This window comes from Zalophus californianus, chromosome 12 (genome assembly GCF_009762305.2).
Source record: "Zalophus californianus isolate mZalCal1 chromosome 12, mZalCal1.pri.v2, whole genome shotgun sequence".
In the NCBI taxonomy this organism is placed as follows: domain Eukaryota; kingdom Metazoa; phylum Chordata; class Mammalia; order Carnivora; family Otariidae; genus Zalophus; species Zalophus californianus.
The window spans coordinates 10,216,372-10,239,361 of record NC_045606.1 but is presented as its reverse complement, the minus strand read 5'-3'; the positions used below and the strand labels follow the sequence as shown (position 1 = coordinate 10,239,361).

The window sequence follows — 22,990 nt, the reverse complement described above, 5'->3', positions numbered from 1 at the left end:
CTATGTCATGATATGTGTTAGATGCTTTTGCTGCATGAATCCTCTCTACCCGCAACAATCTGAAGAGGTAGGTATGACCATTGTTCCCAACTTATTTTCGAGGGAACTAGGCATAAAGGGCCATATCACTGCTGAGTGTCCGGGTGGGTAAGTGAGGGGCAGGGACCTGCCTGTCTGAGCTGGAATCTCCATCCACAGGCCCTAGCGTGGCAACCCTTAAATGAGGCTTTTGTCTAAAAAATAATTAAAAGCTCACATCTGCATAGTACTTCCCATATGTACTAAGCATATCCACATGCATATTCAGCTAATCTGTGAAATAGCCCTGCAGTAAGGAGAGCAAAGCCCTGAGATGTTCAGTGAGCATCTTGGCATTCATCAGCTTGCAGGAGGCACGCAATCCTCAAACTCGGGTCTTTCTCCCACCGCAGGGCACTGCGTGCAACTTACCCACAGGGGATCTGTCTTAATTAGTAAGTTTAGAGTAACGCACTTAGGGAATGAGCATTTTATGTGTTGTGTTCAGGAAGCATTAAATTAGTACTTAATCATATGCTGCCAAATGTGTAGGGGCAATCACAGTGCAGTAACTTTAAATGTTTCACTTTAAATGTTCAACTTTTCTTATTGTGTCTCCCAGTTTGTTGTGCTGTCAGCAGCAGCTCTATTTCTCTGAGTTTACTCAGCTACCCACCAACTAGTCTTCCCCTTTGGGGAAGACTGGACTTTCTTTAAGAGAATGCTTTTCCCAATGCATAGCACTCTCGTCTGTTTACATTCCCCTGGGACTTCTGAATTTTCTCTTTGGCTATAAAGATGCAATAGGAAGTCTTTTTTTTTTTTTTTAAGATTTTATTTATTTACTTGACAGAGAGAGAGAGACAGCGAGAGAGGGAACACAAGCAGGGGGAGTGGGAGAGGGAGAAGCATGTTTCCCCATTGAGCAGGGAGCCCGACACAGGGCTCGATCCCAGGACCCTGGGATCATGACCCGAGCCAGAGGCAGACGCTTTAGGTAGACGCTTTAGGCAGACGCTTAACGACTGAGCCACCCAGGCGCCCTAGATACAATAGGAAGTCTTAAAAATACCTTTTGGATGCATTTAACATTCTGGGAGAATGTTCTCACTTTCCTCTTTTGAGGACGGGTATCCTTCGAAAGTTAGGCCTTCCCTGTCCCAGAGAATCTCAGCTTATGTACATCTTCAGATCCAAGCTTTGCGTGGAATATAACTGCAAAGCTAAGTGGGCACACACATAATCTCAGGGGGGTTTATTAGCAATCCGAGAGACACAATGTCCTAATATTCTCCCTTGACATTTATGTGAGTGAGCTCCCCCTGATTAACAGGACGGAGAAGACAGAGATCAGACTGATGTTCCCAAAGGACTTAGCTTGTGAAATATAAGCGTAACCACAACCTCCTACACAATGACCCTAGAAACCCAAAGGGACAGAACACAGCAACCTTATTCCCAGTTTCTGTGGAAAGTCAGCGCAAAACTCCTTGTCCCAAATTGCATGATAAAGGAAATGTTACAGCCCCATTGCTTTTGTGTTTTTTGTTTAGATCTTCAAAATTAAAAATAATCCCAAGGTTCCCTATGCCTTTCTGTAATATTTTTCAAGATTTACCATGGTCCAAAAGAAGTCTGCATTACTAGCTGGATTTATAAAAATATCTGGAGATGAACGAGAGATCACTTAATGCGGATATCTGACCATTTAATGCAGATACACTCTTCAGGTTCTGGAATGATCCTCAGCAGGATGAATGCTAATCTCTGGAAGAAGCCTAAATAAGGGGGAATTTCAGGCCGAGACTAGTGCTTCTCAACAAGGGGTCCGTCTCAGATCACCAAGTATAGCTTTGCATGTGCAACCTGGTCATCTGCATTTTGAAAAAGTCTCTGGGGTGATTCTTATAGGCACCCCTAGTTGAGAACCACTGGCTAGAACTGATGGGAGTTAAACCTCTCTGTATGGGTGAATGAGAACAGAACAGAAATCTACACTGCAGATCTTTATGCTACAAAGAGGATCTTAATTGCTCAAAGATAGGCTTCCTAAAGCCTGTAAAAGGTCCTTTTTGGAAAAGCAAACAAATAGACAGAGGAGTTACATGTTGCAATGACTAGCATCTCTGTGTCTGTTAGGTCCCCCAGGGCATAGATATAGTTGTGCAAGAGAGAAGTAACACCTGTGAAAGGAAAAGGGAGGAAAGAAAACCGGTTGGGAGCTTCAGCCTGACCGTCTCTTCCACCCAGTGGGACCCTCAGTAGCAAAGCCTGCCTGCTCAGAAACACCCATGCTGCGTGGGGAACGGCCAGGCACTTGGACCCCCACCAAGCTCAGAGCGCTGTAAGACCATGACCACACCTCATAAGCTGAGGGGTCCCCGAAGGAGTTGGCAGCTGGAAGCAATGAATCCTTATCTCCATTGTTTGCCATACTCTCCAGAAACTTTAAAAAATCGGTTCTGGGCTTTTCAGATTTTGGTCAGAAGAAGCTGGAATAGGGAGGCAGAACTAAGACGAGGTCCTGTGCTGGAATTCACTGCCTTCCGTGGAGGGACAGAGGGAAATGGAAGAAGTAGGGAGACAAACTTGGCTCATTAGAGTTCTCTCTGTGTCAGGGGATGTGCTAGAAGTCAGGACTCGGAAGAATAGGGCATTAAGATTTGGGGGATCTTAGAAACCCCTCATGTAGGAAGTGAACCCAGAGAGTGTGCTATCCCAGATCATCCAGAGAGGCAGGACTTAAGGGGGGCTGTCAGCCTCTGCTCCACCCAGCTTCACGTCTGCCTGAGATTGACTGCACACCCCTCCTGAAACAGAATGTTCCTTGTCTGTTCATTCTCCTTCACCTCAAATTCTGTATGATAAAAAGAAATTGCATGTCTTCATAACCTTAGTGTTCTTGCTTAAAGTCTTCCAAACTGAAAATGATCCCAAAGTTTCCTATACCCCATCGCCACACCATCACATCCTGGAGGTGAGCTCTGTATCTAGAATGTATTCGTAGACAGAGGTGTGGATCCTTGGGCATCTGAAGCCCACAGCCAGCTTCCCTAAATAGCCACTATATCTCTGTCTTGCTTTTCAGTTATAGTGTCATTCAGGTATAAATGGAAAGTCATCAGAGGCCTTTAATTCCACCCCACAATTTGTCATCTTGACACCAGTAGAAAATCAGCAATGGAGAATCATTAATTCTCTACATTTATTGACTTGGGAACTCAATTGAAGGATCCACTGCTCTCCTCCCTCCCCTCCTCCTCCCCCATTTCTCAGCCCCTCATAGATTTCAGGTTCTGAAGTCCTAAGCCACCGACCGTATTGCAGTAACTACTGAAGAGATAAGCTCTAAATCTCCCTGCACGTGAAGCCACAAGCTCTAGACTTCACTGAGTTGGAGACCACCAAGCTCTGCCCCCAGCTCTTCTCCACTCAATGCCTTGAATTCAGCTTTATTGGACCTTGAGAGAAAAATTATGTAGCCCAGCACTGCTAGTGGGTGAGCTGAGTCATGCCCTTGGCAGAGTCAAGGAACTACATCAGAGACCAGTATCCTTAGGTGAACCTAGAAGGGGTATGACCTGACAGACGACGTCTGCTCCAGGGGCTGCTTGCCCTCTGCTCCCCAACAAGTGATGGGTACCCCCTCCTCAACCCCCTCAGAGCCCAGATCATCTGGGGAGCGTTGACTCTGCCCAATACCTGGGGGGAGCTTTGCCATCAGTATTTTCCCATTAAGAAGCAGCAATCTCAGCACAGAAATAAAACTGCCCTGCTGACTTGCTCACAGCCTGTCCCCATAATTGTTCTGAGTGTCATCCTGACGCAGCAGCCCGGGCAGAACAGGCCACACAGGCTCACCTCTTTCTGTTAACCCTGCCCAGCAGGACCAGAGCCTCCAGCACAGAGCAAGGCTGTGGCACTGAACATCCTCTTGGTCTGCTCTTTAGAAGGTGTCTTGTTTTGAATACATAATCTGTCCTGTTCTTTCAAAGTAAGTGCTTTTATAAAAGGTCTGGACTGTCCTTTAAACATATTTTTCTCTCACTTAATGGGAAATGTATTTCTAGTTATTTCTAGTCTCTTTGTGGCTCAACTTTAGAAAGGGGGACAGGTAGGGGAAGGATGCTTTTGTGTGGAACTCAAAGATTGGTTTAAACTAGGGCATGCACATTGCATAGCTATTTTCCTCAGACAGCAGGTGGCCGAAAACGTGCATGTGTAGCTAATTGTTTTGAGCTTTGCTTGTTTGAAGTAGAGTGTAGTAAGTGGTTTTGTTCAAGCAAGGGAGTGCCAGCTTTATATGTGGCCGCAAATGAGACGCCTCTCTTCTTGGTAGTGCTGGATTTAGAACCTGGATCTTCTTTCTCAGCAAGAACTAGAAGTCCCTTCGTACTGCTTTTTATCCCCTTCTGCCCATTTGCATTGTGCAGAATTCTTAGGGAACACAGCATCCCTGAGATCCTGCTGCTGTCTGGGTCCAGCGCTGCGTGTCAGCAGATGTGGGTTCTGGGTCTGCGTGCTTAGTTATGCTTTCTTAATGAAGGTTCTTGTTTTACATGATTTCAAACAATAAGTCAGTATTGTAATGATCACGGCTAAATATATACTGTACCATGAATGGATACGTATTTTCTTTTGTCTCTTGCAGATTTTTTTCTCCCCCACAAAGTAGAAATAGGATTTTGGAATATTTTGTTCTCTGTTAAAGTTTTGGATATAGATTATCCGTGTCAGTCGGGCCTCATGAACTGCTAGGAATAAGATATCAGACCCCAGAATAAGGGTCCTGGGACACAGGCGCATCCTGGTTTGGATGATGTAGATGGAGACATGGACCCGTCTTTCATTATTAATTTGGCACCTATTTATTGAGCACCTGCTATGTGCCAGACACAGTTGTTTTGGAGACACGGCCATGAACAAACAGGCCCCTGCCCTCATGGGGATTTCTTTCTAGTTGGGGGGGAGGGGTTTTTCAGAAATTAAAGTAAGTATACAGCATGATGTCAGGAACTGGGAAGTTCTACGAAGAAAGAGAGAGCAGGGTAAGGCTGGGTGGAGAAGAGAGGACCCAGGGACACCCTGTGTTTGCCTGCTTCACCATTGCAACCCACCTTTGGGTATAATCTCCAAAAACTCATGCTATCTCTGAACTTGCATAAAAATTTAACCCAGAAGTCATCACTTCTATACTCCCTGGCAAGATTATTTTATTTGGCTGCCCGTGTTTTTTGTAGTTGTTGTGGGTTTTATTTTGAGGAAGAGTTTGATTCTGTTGATGAATTTATTAAAAAACAGACAATTCTATATAAAAATTCAAAATCTGAGCGTCTTTTGAAAAAAAAAATCAATAGTTCTTATAGTATTTGGTCCACATTCTGCTTGGCAGTCGTTGTCAGGAGGTCCCTGTTAGGTCAGGGGGTGTATGACCTTCTGATTGTCATTGTTCCCACTTAGCTCCCCCTCCTGCTGGCCTCTGAAGGCAGCCCTGGCTTCAGCCTGTTTTGATGCCAACCCTGCAATGCTCGGAGCAGTGGTGTCTCCAGTAAGAGGGAGCCTTCCTTCCTGGATGGGCACTGTGGAGCTTTCTCTTCCCACCTGGTCTCACGTAGCCCAGCAGAGCAGGGGACTGAATGATTTCATGCATGACAGTTACAGGTCTAAGTAACTAAGATGCTCTTGGAGTTAGGGGTCAGTTACACTCCTGCCTAATTAAAACTCAACTCCATTCTCTCGTTATATCATCTTTTGTCCTTTATCAATTCAGCCCACCGAAACCTTCCCAGACTTTCTCTTCCCCAAAATGCGATTACCCAAAGTATGTTATTTTGTTCCAATTACCATTTATTTCATTTCAATGAGCTTTTCCAGAGTATGATGCCATTCATTACCTGGCATCAGAGTGAGACCCCAGCAATTACAAGAGGCAGTGTCCTCGGAGCTAGACCCGATGCTCCATGGGGCACATGCCCTGGGATCCCCAGCTCACCTCCTAAGAACGTCAGCGTTCAGGAGTGTCCTCCTTGTCTCAACTGGTTCAGCCAGTGTTTGGATGTTTCCAAATGTACATAACTGTCATAACCATATGTTTGCAGTCCCCCTAATCAATATGTAAGTGTAATTTTCACTTGAATAACCTTTCCCTACTCCATAATGGATACTAGATTCTTTACTAGGTGATGCCCTCTCCCCTGTTGCACGTGTCCCTCCTCACGTCAGAAGCACACGTCTGAGTGTCTTTTACAACATTTTGCCCTGGTCAGTATCCCTGTCAGTGAGGGGCAGTCTGACCCTCACTCCTAGGCTCATTTTCTGGGAGTGGATCTCTTCACAGCCACCCCAGGGTTGCAGCTGCCTCTACGTAGAAACCAGCAACTTTGGCATCAGCTGGGAGCTTAGAAATGCAGACTGCAGGGCCCACTCGGGAAATGCTAAGTCAATATCTGCATTTTAATAAGATTCTCAGGAAATTCATGTAGACCTCTAAGCATTGACCACAGTATGTCCTTGGGAACTAAGTAATTCATCAAAACATCTACATGGTCATTAGGGAAAATGTAATCTTGCCGTGTAGTTCAACAGTGGATGTAGAACGTGGAAAAACCAATTAAAGTCACTCAAAAACAGTTGTTAAATTAAACAGAATGTTATCACCAGTCAGCGAGCCAGAAAAGTGGTTAAGAGCCGACATGGGAGTCCCGTGGCCAACAGCTAGGGTCCTGTTTTGCTCCCAGCTATGTGACCTTGAGGAAGTTACTTAGCCCAGTCATCTATCTGCAAGTTCACCTGCTCGGTAGAATTGTCTGTAGGGCTTGGAAATACATTTTCAGCTACCTGGGATCCACCAGTAGAGAGACCTTGCTCCAGTAGCTTTCTGCTAAGATGCAAGCATCTAGATTTCTAGAAAATTTTTAGGGCATTTTGAAGCACAGCTGAGTTTGGAAACCAGTCGCATGGGGATAATAACATGGGTTTTTGAGAGAACTTAATGGTAGCACCAAGAGAAAGATTAATGTCAAATGCCTTACACAGAGTAGTTGCTCAACACAGATAATGGTGATGATGATGATGATGGATAATAGATTCTTTACTAGATGATGGGGAAGATGGTGGTGGTGGGAGTGGTGATGGTGATGATGATCATGATGTAGGTTCCATTTACACATTTACATTTACATTCCATTTACATTTGCTGGATATGCACAAATCTACATTCCTTTTTCTGAAATATAAGCTTTACTTTATATGTGGGTCTGTGTGGAAGCCCATTAACAGAAATTGTCAGAATAAATATGATTATTTTATTCTGGCTGCTGGTAGGTCTGCAGCAGACTTGAATCTTCCCTTTTAATAATTCTGGGTGTTTTATTTTAATTTTTTAAAATTTATTTTTCATTGAAGTATAGCTGACCTATAATATTAAGAGGAACAACTTCCAGTTATAAAATAAATAAGTCATGGGGTGAAAAGTACAGCGCGGGGAATAATAATAATGGTGTTTTATGTTTGCTTTGTACTTTCAGTTTTCCAGGTGCTTTGCTGTACATCATCTCCCTTGACATTCCGTCTGATCTTAAGGGGTGCGCAGAGCTCTCACATGATCTTAACCTCACTTGATAAGGACATACAGAAGCAAGGGGCTTGCTTAAAGCTGCTCACTGCACAACCTGAAAGGGGCTCAGGTCTTTGGGCCCTGGGTCTCTATAGAAAGATTACTGGACTTCTACTACAAGCCATATTTAGGAGAGTTTCCCTGGCAAATCTTTTTGGTTGAGTGCTGATGAATCTCCGCCAATTGTTAGATTAACAGTTGTCTGGGAAATATCTTTGTTTCCTGGGTCAAGTGCTAATTTAGTCTTACTTTTAGGTTTTTTCAAATCTGAGGAGGCCAAACAGAGGATCCTTTTTTTTTTTTTTTTAATGGAGAATCAATGACCACTGAGAGCAAAGTAATAAAGGCCCACTTAACTGAAAAAATAACGTAATTTAGGTAATTGTTAGAAGAAAATATGACACGGTCCACTAACCCTATATTATAGCACTTGTATCTGCAATTTTTCATTGCTCTAATTCCCTAAGGTATTTTATTTTATGAAATATTGCCAGGTGGCACTTTTCTACTTTCCCAGCCCTCTTGGAAATACCTGACAAACTCTCAGACCGGAAAGCTATGTCAAGAAGTTTTGCAGAATGTACTAGAAAGCACATCTATCAAACATTAAGTCAATACACAGTCTACTGACACCACACTCCTGGAAACCTCTACAAAAAGCTTCTTGCCTCCTCCACCACTGTTTTTCCCCAGCAGAGAGTTCAGCCCTCCAGCGCCCAGAACATGATATATAAAAGCGTGTGGGAGCCAGGGCCCTCTCAGCTCCAGCCCCGTTGAATTATCATCCCTCCTCTCTTCTCCACCAGCACCGGTCCTACCTCCCAGAGAAATGGCCACTCTCTACTCTCTTGAAAACCACAGGACCAGCTGTAACTGTTATGTGTCTCAAATTATGTCCACCATGGTCACTTATATTCCCAGGGCCCTCTGGTGTCACTAGAAGGAGGGATTTTTAATTACTTTCTCGCAGGTCACTTCCTCATTACTCACTGGGCTGCCCAGCGGTGTCTCTGTATACTCAGTCCAGTAATCCACTTTCTGTTTTCTTAGTATTCGTGTGTGCAAAGTATAATTACACGTCAAGAAGGGGAGCACAATGTCTTGGTTAATTATTATGATAGATTAAAAATTAGAGCCCCAGTTCTATATTATTTAAGAATTAGGCATCTAAAAGCTCAACAGGTGTGCCCAATGTAATCCACATTGCTAACTCATTTATATTGATTCCTCATCTGGAATCCTACTTTCAAGCCGGAGATTTTGAAATGAAAACAACTGAGGATACTACAGATACTTTCATGCTATAGATTCATTCATTCATAAATATTTGTAGAGTAGTTACTCTGGGCCAGATACTGTCCTATATGCAAGGAATAAAGTGGTGAGCAAAGCCAGTCCTGATTTTCCAGGCTTACAGTCTACTGAAAGAGAAAAGCCACTCAAACCATAACCTACATGGGTGTTCAGAAGGAAAAGAACATTGCTCTGTGAACACACATAAGGGGGGTACTTTACCTAGACTGGGATTTAGGAAGTGTACCTGAGGAAGGGACACTTATGGGGGAGGTGACATATGAATTATAGTTAATTAGGTAAGAGAGGAAGATTTTCTTATTATAAAAATTAATGCCATCTGCTTTCAAGAAAATCTGACCTCATTATTTAATATGGAGAGGTGTGAAAACTAAAGCAAGTTAATACTTTTTAGTTCATCTTTCCAGAACAATCTTTGTAACATTTAAAGTGTATTGCTCATTACCTTGCAAACCATCTCCTGTATTTCTGGGCAACTGTTCTTCAAATTATTGCACACCCTAGATCTGTAGTAGGCTCTCATAAATATTTTGAGAGTCTTCAAGGAAAAGAATAATGACTGGCTATTTGCTTTATCCTACTACCCACAATAATAAATTTGCAGAGCTAGTGTGTTGGTCACAGAACCATCTGTGGCAGAAGAGGTCTATTGAGCACCATACAAAGGAAGAATTACAGTTCAAGCCAAGTAAAAATATAGTAGAGTAAGAGATGAGCACCAAAGTAATTTCTCCCAATTACCAATCCCACAGTAAAATACTGGAATAATTAAAAATTAATGCACTAGCCTAATGTGTGTCAAGGGAGTAATTGGTTAGTAAAAGCTACTGCACTAAAATCAATATTTCCTAGAAGAGAGCATTCTCCTCTCTATCTCCCTTCTCTACATATGGCTTCCCTCTCCCCTCCCCTCAAAGGGGAAAAAAAATGGATACAGATATGTATTATGAATCATTTCTTGATTCTATTTATGCTCTGTAAGCCTCAATTTTAACCTGAGATCTAAACATTTTAGTATAATTGATACAGAGATCAGGAAACAAAAAGGAAAAATGTCGACTCTCCTCCTGTCCCAGAATTAACAATTTGTGTGACAGTGTTACTACTGGGCATTTGCTCATTCTTTCCATTGTTCATTCATTCTGTGAACCTTAACTGATTGCCATAGCAAGAGCCGTGGGGCCACCCGAATGAACAAGACACAAACAGATGTTTACATAAATATGGTATGTGTGTTGATATTCCAAGGTGAGATATTAGTAGTTGTCCATAAAAGACTTTTGTGGTCAAGTAAGCTTGAGAAACACTGGGTTGAACAAACAATCTGATTTCTTTGCTGCGGGACTTCTCAGAGAGTTTAATGTGTGATGAGAGGGAAATTCAGAAATGCAGCATTTAGGTAGCATTTTTTTAAACATCATCTACTAAACACCATGATTCCTTGGTTATGTTCTGGGATTTGTATATCTAAGCAGGATTCTGCCTTCCAGGGGAGGAGGCTGACATTAGCAGGGCCGGTTAGGACCCCTAGCAGGAGGCAGAGGGATCAGGTCAGAGTTCTGACTCGGATGGAGGGATAGTGGCAAACCTCTAGTGATGAAGAGGTAGAAAACCAAGATAAAGCATAGTCATATAGACCAAGCAAACTTGATGCTAATTTATTTTATTTGCATTATTAATTTTAATAATATGAGATATTAATAGTAAAAGCAAGGCGTTGAGGGTCAGTAATTTCCTGAGGGCCAGGAATTTCAGCACAGTGGATAAAGTCTATAGGCTCTTGCTTCAGACTTTTTAGGTTTATATCCATGTTTTGCCACTGCTGATTTCTATGACCTGAGGGAAGTTACCTTACCTCTCTAAAGCTGTTTTTTCATATGTAAATGAAAATAACAATAATACTCACTGCAAAGAAAGCATAAACAGAATCCTTACATCGGATAACATAAGTATACGTTACAATGTATATAATTGCTAATATTCTATTTTGATCTACAAAAACTGCAATTTAATAAGGCTCACACTAATAAGATTAAAATGCCTTGCCTTTTTTCTGACACTAAACATGTGCTTTTCCTATTCTCCGACACCAGCTGGGGGTCCAAAAATTCAGTTCATTTCTGACACTAACTCCCAGAGTTAGCATAGACCCTACAGCTTAAGGACTCGGTCCCACCACTCTGCTCCCACTTTAGGCCCTACCTACAAATGGGATGCCCAGGTCAACTATAAATTCTTCCCAGCCAAGTATAAATTCCAGGGTTCCCATGACTCCTTCCCCTGGTGTTCAATAATTTAGTAGGAAGACGTACAGAACTCAGAAAAACACTATAGTTAATATTATAGTGTATCATAAAGCGTTCCAGTTAGCAACCAGAGATACATAGGGCGAGGTCCTAAAAGGTCCTGAGGCATAAGAGCCTCTGTCTCTGCGGAGTTGGGGTGCACCACCCTCGGCATATGCATTTATTCACCAACTCGGAAGCTCCCCTGAACCCTGTCATTAGGGGTTTTTAATGGAGGTTTCATTAGGTAGGCATGATTGATTAAATCACTGGCCATTGGCAATTGATCTGAAAGTTCAAATCTTCTGATCACATGTTTGGTTTTTCTGGTGACCATACCTATCCTAAAGCTCAGGGCCCACAGAGAGTCACCTCATCATCATAAATTCAGGCATGGTTGAAAGGGGCTCATACAAATAAGAGAAGATGATCTTATCACTCAGGAAATATGCCAGAAACTGAGAACAACAACCAAATATATACCTGAAACCACACACCTCTTACAAGAATAAAGATAAATACATATCTCCTAAGAAATTCTCAAACTGAATCAAACTACAAAATCTATGTATATCATATTTAAAGATTTATTTATTTGACAGAGAGAGCACAAGCAGGAGGAGTGAGCAGGCAGAGGGAGAAGCAGACTCCCTGCTGAGCAGGGAGCCCGATGCGGGGCTTGATCCCAGGCCCCTGAGATCATGACCTGAGCTGAAGGCAGATGCTTAACTGACTGAGCCACCCAGGCACCCCATGTATATCATATTTTAAAAAGATGTGTATGAAGTAAATGATTAAGAGAGAAAAGTGAGAAAAAAAATAATAATAAAAGTCAGCTTACTATCAAGTCAAGTACTGTTTTCTGGGAAAAGGTTCTTAATGTGACAAGGATGATAATATTATATTGATGAAAATTACAGTCTCCAGTGAAAGAGCCACGAACCTCTATGCTCCTCCTAATAATATGGCTTTGAAATAGGTAAAGCTGCAGGAAATGAACAGAAATGTACTTCTGTTGAGAGTTTTAACTTATTCTTTGGCATACAAGTGTGACATAAATATTATTACACAGAAGCCAAATAATATATAAAGTTAAAAGTTATACCAGATTTTGGTTCTGCATGATGGTTTCTGATTCTATATGCAAGAGGCTGAGAAATTTCCACTCCATCCTAACAAATAGGAAGCTGAACAGACTGAAAAATCAGCAACTCCTCCTGAGTACTTAAGTGAGAGGAAGACATAGGGCAAACTGCTGCCCACAGGACTAGTGAGCCAGACTGGCAAATACAGGGAGTCATGGCTTACCAAATCAAAGACTCATGAGAAGAAACAGCCACAGGAATCATGCTGAGGTAAGAAAATCTGTACTATAATTGATGAACTGCTGGAGGCTCAGTGCAGACAACTCTGAGAATTAGAAACTCCAGGGACCTAGTCTTAGGGGGCCACCATGATTTTGAAAGATTTATCTCCAGGAGCTCAACCGGGTTCTGATACTAAATATCTGGAAAAAGTACCCTCAGACCTCTGGCAGAGGGAGGGGAAAAGGAACATCTTGAACTACCTCAGAGCACTCCGTTCTTCTTAACTAAGCCTGTCCTCAGTGGAAACTAGTTAACCAGAGTCTAACCTGCTGGATTATTACCAGAGCTTAAGTGACCAGGGTGCAGGGGGTAGAGGGAAATACCCAACTCAGCCTCCTCTAGCTATCCTGTCTCACCTAATGGAGGAGAAAAATATAGAGAAACACTTGTGAAGTTGTTGGGAAGCAAGAATTTGTGTCCCTTCAAAGGTCCATCTAGCTGGACTAAGGATCAAATTGACATGAGGCAGATTAACAGGGGGACCTCAAATTTAGTAGTGTACATATGGGGAATCCACACAGACATGGAAATTCCAAAGACAGTCAGGAAAAAAATGAGGTATATATGCCATTCTGAACTAAGGAAAAGGGGGTAAGGGCCTAGGATTTCAGAGGATAGGAGCATCCCTACCTCTAGGAATTTCTAACATTCCTATCTTCCTATCACAGATGTTTGGTAATTGGACGTTTGTCCTATCATACAGATGAGTAACTCGGATAAAATTTATCTCTGCTAATAACCCTTATTCTGGGAAAGACCCCCCAACTTAGATTCTTCTGTGAGGTTAGAGGAAGGGAAAAAGTTTCTCTTGAGCCCACAGGTTCTCAAGTGCCTTCAGCTCAAAATAACCCACATGCCAAAGTGTCCTGAACCCCTTCAAACTTCACACTCTCACTTAAGAGACAGTTCTAATCATTGGACTAAAGAACGCTCTCCTTCCCTCCATCTCACCACCACATTACTGGAGGCTTATTTACAGCAGTTCCTTTTATCCAGTGCATCATGTCAAGCTATCAGGGGAAAGATGACAAGGCATACTAAAAGGCAAAAAAAAAAAAAAATACAATTTTGGAGACAGACCAAGCGTAAGAACCAGATATGGCAAGGATGTTAGAATCCTCAGACTGGGAATTTAAAACAATTGTGATTTATATGCTTTCTCCAAGATTTATATGCTAAGGACTCTAGTGAATAAAGTAGACAGTATGCAAGAACAGATAGGCAATGTAAGCAGAGAGATTAAACCCTAAGAAGAAATGCTTGAGATCAAAATTGCTATAAGAGAAATGAAGAATGCTTTTGAGATGGGCTTATTAGAAGAGTGGCCGCTGCCAAGGAAAGAAACTCTGAGCTTGGGGATATCTCAGTGGAACCCTCAAAAATCCAAAAAGGAAAGAGAACAAAGACTCAAATAAAAAAGCAACAACAGAGCATAACCTCTAAGGACTGCGGGACAACGTACATGTCATGGGAATACCAAGAGAAGAAAGAGAGTAAAGAACAAAAGAAATATTTGAAACAATGACTGAGAATTTCCCCCAAATTAATGTCAGACACTAAAACCATAGATCCAGAAAGTTCAGAGAACACCAAGCAGAATAGATATATCCAAAAACTACACCTAGGTATATCAAATTCAAACTATAGAAAATCAAAGAGAACTCTGAAAGAAACCAGAGTAAAATAATACCTTACCCAGAGAGAAACAAAGAAGAGAATTAATCTGACTTTTCCTCAGAAACCATGCAAGCACGAAGAGAGTGGAGTGAAATATTTAGTGTTTAGAGAAAAAGAGCTACCAAACTTAGAACTGTACTTTTCTCATTCAAAAAGTTTTCTCTTTCAAAAGTGAAGGAAAAATAGAAACTCTCAAAAATTGAGGGAATTTGTTGCCTGTGGATATGTCTTGAAAGACATGTTAAAAGAAGTTTTTAGAGACAAGGAAAATAATATAGGTCAGAAACTCAGATCTACATAAAGCAAGAGCACTGAAGAAGGAATAAGTGAAGATAAAATAAAAACTTTACTTATATTTCTTATTTTTCTTGTATTTCTTATTCTTAACTGATCTAACAGGAGTTTGTTCAAAGTAATAATAGCAACAATGTATTTGATTGTATATGCTTATGTGGGTATATTATGTATATGTGCATATATATGTATACACTTATGTATGCTTATATATGAGTGAAATGAATGACAGTAATGATACAATAGAGGGAAGGAAGGAATTCGGATTCTTCCTAAAGTACTCACACTACCCATGAAGCGGTAAGGTGTTATTTGAGAGTCGAGTCAGAGCAGTTGTAAATTTACATTGGAAACACTAGGACAACCAAGAAAGTAAGTAAAAAGGAGAAAAAATGGAATCACATAAAATCCCTTTTTAAAACCACAAAGAACAGAAAAAGAGTGGAAGATAGAAATAGAAACAAAGAATAAGGGCAACAAATAGGAAACAGTAACAAAAATGGTAAATATTAATCTAAAATATCAGTAATCATTTTGAAGACCAGTGGTCTAAATGTACCAATTAAATGTCAGAGATTATCAGAGTAGATCAAAAAACTGGACCCAAATATATGCTGTCTACAAGCAATATAAATATAAAGGGATATATAGATTGAAATAAAATGGATGGAGAAAAATGTGCCATACTAACACTAACCAGAAGAAAGCAGGAGTAGCTATATTAATTTCAGACAGCAGAATTCAAAGCAAAGAAAGTTATCAGATATAGAGAAGGACATTACATAATGATAAAGGAGTCAGTTCTCCAAGAAGACATGACAGTCCTTAATGTGTATGCACTTAAAACACCATGTTAAGCTGCATGAGACAAAAACTGCATAGAGTCCATTATCACAGTCGGATCTCTCAACACACCCGTACCAGAAATGGACAGGTCCAACAGGCAGGAAATCAGTAAGGACAGTTGAGCTCAACTGTCAGATACTGACAGTCAGTCTAGTGGATGCAATTGAGATCTATAGACGACTTCATCAACAGCAGAACATGCATGCTTCTTAACATGGAACGTTCACCAAGATAGACCACATTCTGGAGCATAAAACACACCTTAACAACTATGAAATAATAGAAATAATACAATAGCTGCTATCAGACCACAGTGGAATTAAGCTAGAAATCAGTAACAGAAACTTAAAACCACCAACTGTGTGGAGATTAAACAAGCACTTCTAAATAACACATGGAAAAAGTGTTTGTTTTTAGGTGGGGAGGGGAACAGGGAGAGGGAGAAAGAGAATCTTAAGCAGGCTCCACTCCCAGGGCAGAGCCCCACAAGGGGCTCGATCTTACAACCCTGAGATCATTACCTGAGCCAAAATCAAGAGTCAGATGCCTAGCCAACTGAGCCACCCCAGACACCTATGGAAGAAATCTTAAGAGAGGTTTTAAAATATTTTTCACCAATTGAAATTGAAAACCAACTTACCAAAATTCATGGACTGCAACAAAAGCAATGCTTAGAAGAAAATTTTTAGCATCAAATGGATCTATTAGAAAAGAAGAAAGATCTAAAATCAAAAATCTAAGTTCCCATCTTATGAAACTAGAAAAAGAACAGCAAATCAAAGCCAAAGTAAGCAGAAGAAAATAAATAATAGGAATTAGGGCAGAAATCAATGAAACAAAACAGACAATTAATTGAGAAAATCAGTGAAACCATAATGATTACAATTACAATTCTGCTCACAATACAATTAGACAATAAGGTTTTTAAAAATCCCAACAATTTTTAAAATTGAAAAATAATTATTGGTCAAAGAAGAAATTAAAGCTATAATTTTGACTATTTAGAAAATAATGCCAATGTGATTATTATACATTGAAACTTGTCAAATATTGCTGAAATTATTTATAGGGAAAAAAGTCACAATTATGTTTTTATTACTTAAAATCAAAGAAAAGAAAATTACTAAACACCCAGATGAAGAAATTAGAGAAGCCCCAGCCAAACAAACCTAAATTTAGAAAGAAAAATTAAATAATTAAAATAGAAGAAATTGATGTACTAAACATAAAATACAGGAAAACAGTGGCATTGATAAATAAATATAAAAGCATTTATTTGGGGGAAGGCAACATTCTGGCCAGACAGACCTAATTAAAGAAAACAAATATCCATGATTAGAATCAGAAAAGGCATATAAAATTACATCAAGTTCAAAGAGATTATAATAACAGAAGTTTATATGTTCAAAATTGTAATACTGTATTTTAAAGACTTGGATTAATTTCTTTTTTCTTAAAGATTTTATTTATTTATTTATTAGAGAGCGAGCAAGAGAGAGAAACAGCATGAGAGGGGAGAGGGTCAGAGGGAGAAGCTGGCTCCCCACTGAGCTGGGAGCCCGATGCGGGACTCGATCCCAGGACTCCGGGATCATGACCTGAGCCGAAGGCAGTCGCTTAACCAACTGAGTCGCCCAGGCGCCCGACTTGGATTAATTTCTTAGAAAGGGAAAATTTCCATATTTGCAAAGTAGAAAATTTCAAAATACCAAAATTATGAAGGAAATTATAAAACTTGCCAGAGAATACCTATTAAAGTTTCCAGAACCACATCATTTTAGAAAGGGATAGTTATACACTTTCAGGAAATACATAATTCACATGATAATTATCAGAGACAAGTAGTAATTATCCATAGTAGTAATCAGAGAAGATAAAACACTTGTCACTTTATTTTTTGAGGCTCTCGTAACCAGTGTCCAAACCTACAAGGACATCACAAAGTAAGAAAACTAGAAACTGACGTCTTTCATAAATATAGGCGCTAACATCCCTTTAGATCATTAATAATCAAAATCAACAATCTATAATTCATTCCTGTATTTAAAAGATGTTTATTGAGTTTCTCTAATGTGCAGGCCATTCTGCTAAGCATGACGAACACAGGATCACCACCCTCAGGGAGCTTCCTTTCTAGTGGGGTAAATAGATACATACAAGTAACTACAGAACTGGTTGCCTGACTGAGATAAATGCTGAGAGACCCACTATGGGCTAGCACAGTGCGTGATGAGGTGACTTGCTTATGGGCTCAGGAGCTGAGAGCTGTAGTTCAGAGCCAGAGCACCAGGCCTGGAGTCAAAGCTTTACTCGCTATGAAAGCTTAAACCCAGTGATCCTTAACAGGAAATTAATTTGATCCCCAGATGATATTTGTAATGTCTGGAGACACATTTGCTTGTTACAACTCGAGAGGCTGCTACTGGCATCTAGTGGGTAGAGGTCAGGGATGCTGCTGTGCCCAGGATGGCCCCAACAACAAAGAACTGTCTGGCCCCAAATATCAATAGTGCTGAGGCTGAGAAATATGAGTGGGTGATGATGAATCCCAAATATGTTGCTCTAGTGGGGGACAAAGAGCCAGCGCCATATATCTAACTGTTCAGTAGGTCTTTCCGTTTGGAGCTTCAAACTCAAAATATGTCATCTCATCTTCCTCTGAAAATCTTGCCTCCTTTTTAGTTCATTTTTTTCAGTAAATGACATCACCACATACCCATCTGCTCACACGAGAACTCTGAGTGCCATCCTTTCCCTCACCGTGGAAATACTTACTATCTTCAATAAAATTCTGACAATCTACCTCTTAAATATCTCTTGAATCCTCTACCAAGCTCCTTTGTGGGGCTTCTATTTACTTCTCCAGTCTTCTTACCACTCCTCATTCTGCCCCTCTTGGAACAAATGCTGGGAACCTTCTCTATTTTAGTTGTACTGGCCACAGGGCCCTCACATATTCTCTTTGGGGCTATGACATTTTGGCATTGCCTACAATCGCACACACTTCACCTGATGAACTCACTCAGGTTTCAGCGTGGATGTCATTTCCTCCAGGAGGCTTTTAATGAAACTTCAGGCCTGTAGCCATCTACTACTCTTCCTTGGCACCTGTGACATGGTACAAACTTTATTCTAGAGTTATATGAAATTAAAGCTTGGGAGGGATTTAGGTTAGGAAGACAATTTCAGTATAGGAGTAAAGGAACTGGAGAGAATACTTGCAGAGCTAAAGAAATTAACAAGAAGGGCTAGTTCACCCATCCATGAATACACCAAGTCTAAGGAACAACCAGCACGTAGAACACTGGGGGATTCCTAGAGCTCTTGTCACAGCTGCCCAAAGTCTGTAATGTCTGATAACACACAACTGATCTAATGAAGCCAAGAAAATAAAGCAGTGGTTTTTTACTGGGGGAGGGGAGGTGGTGGCCTAAGGTGGCCAGACATAGCCAACTGGCAATGTCTGGAGGCATTTTGGTTTTCACAGTTGGGTGGTTGTTGTTGGCATCTGACTTGTAGAAGCCAGGAACCCTACAGTGCCCAAGACTGTCCCCATAATAAAGAACTACCTTGCTTAAAATATAAAGCAGGGTTGAGAAACACGATAAACATACTGTGTGTGTTTGTTGGCACAGCATGGCACCTGTCTCCTCCAGAGCAGGTGAGCTAAGAGAGCGAGGTAGAAGCTACAATGTCTTTACGACTTAGCCTGAGAAGTGTCACTCCTGCCTGATTGTACTGGTCACAGAGACCAGCTCCGACTTAGTGCAGAAAGGCACTTTGTAGCGCTGTGAAACACCGGGAGGTGAGGATCACTGGGAATCATCTATGACGCTGGCTAAAAGTCTACAAAAACAAGTACAGATATTAGAAAGTAAATCACTATAATATTTGGAGATGTCAATTGTCTAACTAAAAAAATGGTCAGTTGAAATATCAGAATTAAAAGGAGTTAAATAATGTGACAAGAAACAAAACAGATACATAGAATAGATGTCAACAGATTTCATCGAAACTAGTGATATAAAGTTAGAAAATATGAGGGAAAGAAAATCCAGTCATAAAGTGTCTAGAGCTAGCTGCAAAAAGAAGTCCATTGAAACTCTTTGAAGAAAAATGCAAAATTTCACAAAGGGACATAAAAGATTGGAATATTATTGAGAGTTACATCATGTGGCTGGGATGGAAACACCGAACTTTACATAACTTCATTCTTCACAAATTAATATATAGACTAGATACAAATCTAAAATCCAAGGAAAGAGATTTATAGAAATATAATTTCCTATATGTTTTATTGTGTATGTATTTTATTAAACAATTCCAGAAACTATCTAGATGAATAAATGGAACAATATAACCAAGAAACTTTAGGGAAAGAAGTGTGGATGTTCGGTTTAACATTAATACATTCTAAAGTAATTTGAGGTGGTCTGGTATTAGTATGGTAATGTAATGGAAGATGAGTGAAACTATATAAATAGGCCAGAAATTGACCCGAGTATAAATTTTGTAAATAATAATGATGAAATAAAAACTCTGAATAAAAAATACATTACACAATAAATATTAGACACAATCAATTAACTACTTGAAAAAACTTAATCATTTTCTACACTAGCCATACACCGGTTCCTAATAGATTTACGTTAAATGTGAAACCATAAAGAGTCAAAAGAAAATGTGGATGAATATTACCTTGAATTGGAGAGAGAGTAATCTTTTAAGCATAAAATAACAGAATGATAACAATGGAAAAGAAATCCAGATATCTGCCAATATAAAATGTCAAATTCTCTGTAAGTTAAAAAAAAAAAACACCATAAGCAAAATTAAAGACAAGTAAAGATCAGCAAATTTTGTCATATCAATGGAAAAGTGTGGATATCCTAAATATATGAGAAGTAGTAAAATGTTTTTATGATAAGTAAAGCAGTAAAATCCTATGACAAAATAGAAAAGACATGAGTTGTCTCTCCATTGATTATTCTTTCAATATATATTTGTTGAGCATCTATGATGTACCAAATACTGTGATAGGTATGAGTCATACATGTAAAAGATTATTGAACCACTGAGAATATATTTAGCCATACTAAAACACAAAACAAAAATTAATGAAAAACACTCTGCCATTCTGCCTATCAAACTAAAAAATTTAAAAATGATACTGAAATTTAAAAATGTGTTAAATGTGTGCTGGGACAGGCACTCAGAATATGCAGAGGCAAATGAGTCGATGTGAGTCATAGGTTTTGGCTAGCAGTTTGCATGCATCAAAAGTATGACTGAGTTATCAGGGTCCTCAGAGAATAATATAACAAAATACTCAGTTTATTTGCAGCATACATTTACAATAGTGAAAAATTAGAAATATCTTAACAGACTCCAATTAAAAGATGATTTAAAATGTTTAAAGTAATACCATAATATGGAATAGTATGTAACTTTTATAAAACAAATCTCCTAAGAATATTTATAAAATAAAAATTGCCCATGACATAATGTTATATAAGTAAAGTACAACGTATACAGCACAACACTTTTTTTTTTTTTTTGGCTGAAAAATGCATTGGAAATAGTTGGAGAGGAAATCCCTGATATATCAGCAGTGCAAATGTTGAGGTAATGGGGCTTGAGGTGGTTTTGGTTTTTCTCTGTATGTTTTTGTTTATTTTATAAGCTATTTTTAATTAGGTAGCATAGTTTTTATAATAAAAACTATGAATTAGAAAGAAATGGTATATATAAGTCTTGAAAAGGCAAGAGGAAGAAGTAATGTAGATGCAGGAAGCATCTGCCCAAATTATGGAGCTGCCTTGCAGCTTGGTCATTAATTTAATCCGTGGGGTTCCCCTCCATTACTTCCTTACACCTTACAATCTCTCTCTCTCCTTCACCTCAACCCCGCTCACACACACACACACACACACACACACACACACACACACACACACACACACACACACCCCTGCAACAAATCTAATCACTGTTCAAAAGAACAATGTAAAAACTAGACAGGTGGCTTTAGCTTATTCAATCAAATGCTTTAAGGAGTTTTTGCCAATAGCCTGCTAATTGATCCATGGGACCATTTTCTCTAGTGATTTGTGGTATTTTATGGTGTCAGCTTTTATTGAATTTCTTTATGGGATTTTTGTTGTTAGAATTGTTTCATAAATTGAGATCAATTATAGGGAATGGCATCCAGTACTGGTGCTAGAAGGAAGTGGAGGCGGCGTAGGGGGGATAGATCGTGATTTCAAGAATTGATTGTGCAGAAGGCCCCTTGTCAAAGGCCCAGTCTCATTCCAGATGATGGAGGCCCTGTGGCAAAAACTGACCCTTTTATTTATTTTGCTTCCTGTGTAAAGGATACCAGAAACTGTGGGAAATCACATTACACAGAAACCATGCCATGGACAGTTCGTTTTCGATCAATCTAACAGACTGACTTACAGCCTGCCCTGTTCTTTAGAGTTATCCAAAGGCCAGCAACATCAATTTCCAGCGTCGAGACTCAAAAACTCCAAGGGGGTGTGGTTCCTCTGAGAATTCCCCTTTGTCCCAGCAAGTGACCAGAGACTTTCTGTGATACTGCTCCCAGTTTCCCATTCATTAAAAGACACACACACACACACACACACACAAAGGTCTCACACAGTGGTTTTTAGAATTTAGGTGTTAAATTTAATCTTTCTAAAAATTATGTTATCAGGTACTATTCAAAATAAAAATGTAGGCAGAAATTCACATCATTATGACCTCTTAAAAGTTGTGATAAATAGCCCTGTCTTTTCCTATGTTAAGGAGAATTCCACCATCTTTATGTAATTATGAATTATTATTAATCCCAGTAAGAAGAGTTTCATTTCTTAGATGATGCTATTTTATTTTTGCACAGCTATAGGCCAAATGTGGTCTTCTGGGAACATGCTGAGAATGCTGGGAATGTGTTGGTAACTCTTCTTGGAACACGCCTGTCCACTGGCACAGTCCACATTTGAAAACAGACCTCAACCCAAAACTGATTAATGTTTTATAGTATGTGCAAAACGAGTTCAGCTTTGCTGTCTCCTTTTATGGCACATGGTCTAGCTTGTCTTTTTTCTGTTTTGTTATTCTAAAGTGAAGTCAGCTACCTGAATCATAAGGAACATAGTGTAGCCCTCCTTTGCCTGTGGAGTAGAAAGTACATTCAGCAGAAATGCAAATATCTCTTATCCCACTTACGTTTGTCACTCAGAAAGTATCAGCTGGATACACTCAGTGTTGGCTGGAAGCTTCATCTGGGGTTTCTCTGGGGTTCTCAAGATGCTCAGGGCTTTTTTCTCTTCCTCCTTCTAGTTCTGCTCCTCCTCTATGTGAGAACAGACTGTATATTTGTAAAAGAAAAATTAATCCATTAACTAATTAAAATGTGATGATGAACAAATCTCCGCCATGTCCTTCCAGTCCCCCTATTCAGATGAGGGATGCCCCTGCTTCATTGCAAAGGTCAGAAAAGAGGGTCAGAAATGATCAGAGAAAATGTCTTGCCTTTCAGGGCAGGTGAAACTGCCCCCCCCTTCTGT

The 22,990-nt window shown here is 40.0% G+C and overlaps 1 protein-coding gene across 4 annotated transcripts in view; it reads left to right on the top strand.

Annotated features, from left to right (window-relative positions):
* Positions 1-22,990, top strand: part of HECW1 (HECT, C2 and WW domain containing E3 ubiquitin protein ligase 1) — a 437,510-nt gene that overhangs the window by 126,921 nt on the left and 287,599 nt on the right. The window lies entirely within an intron of this gene.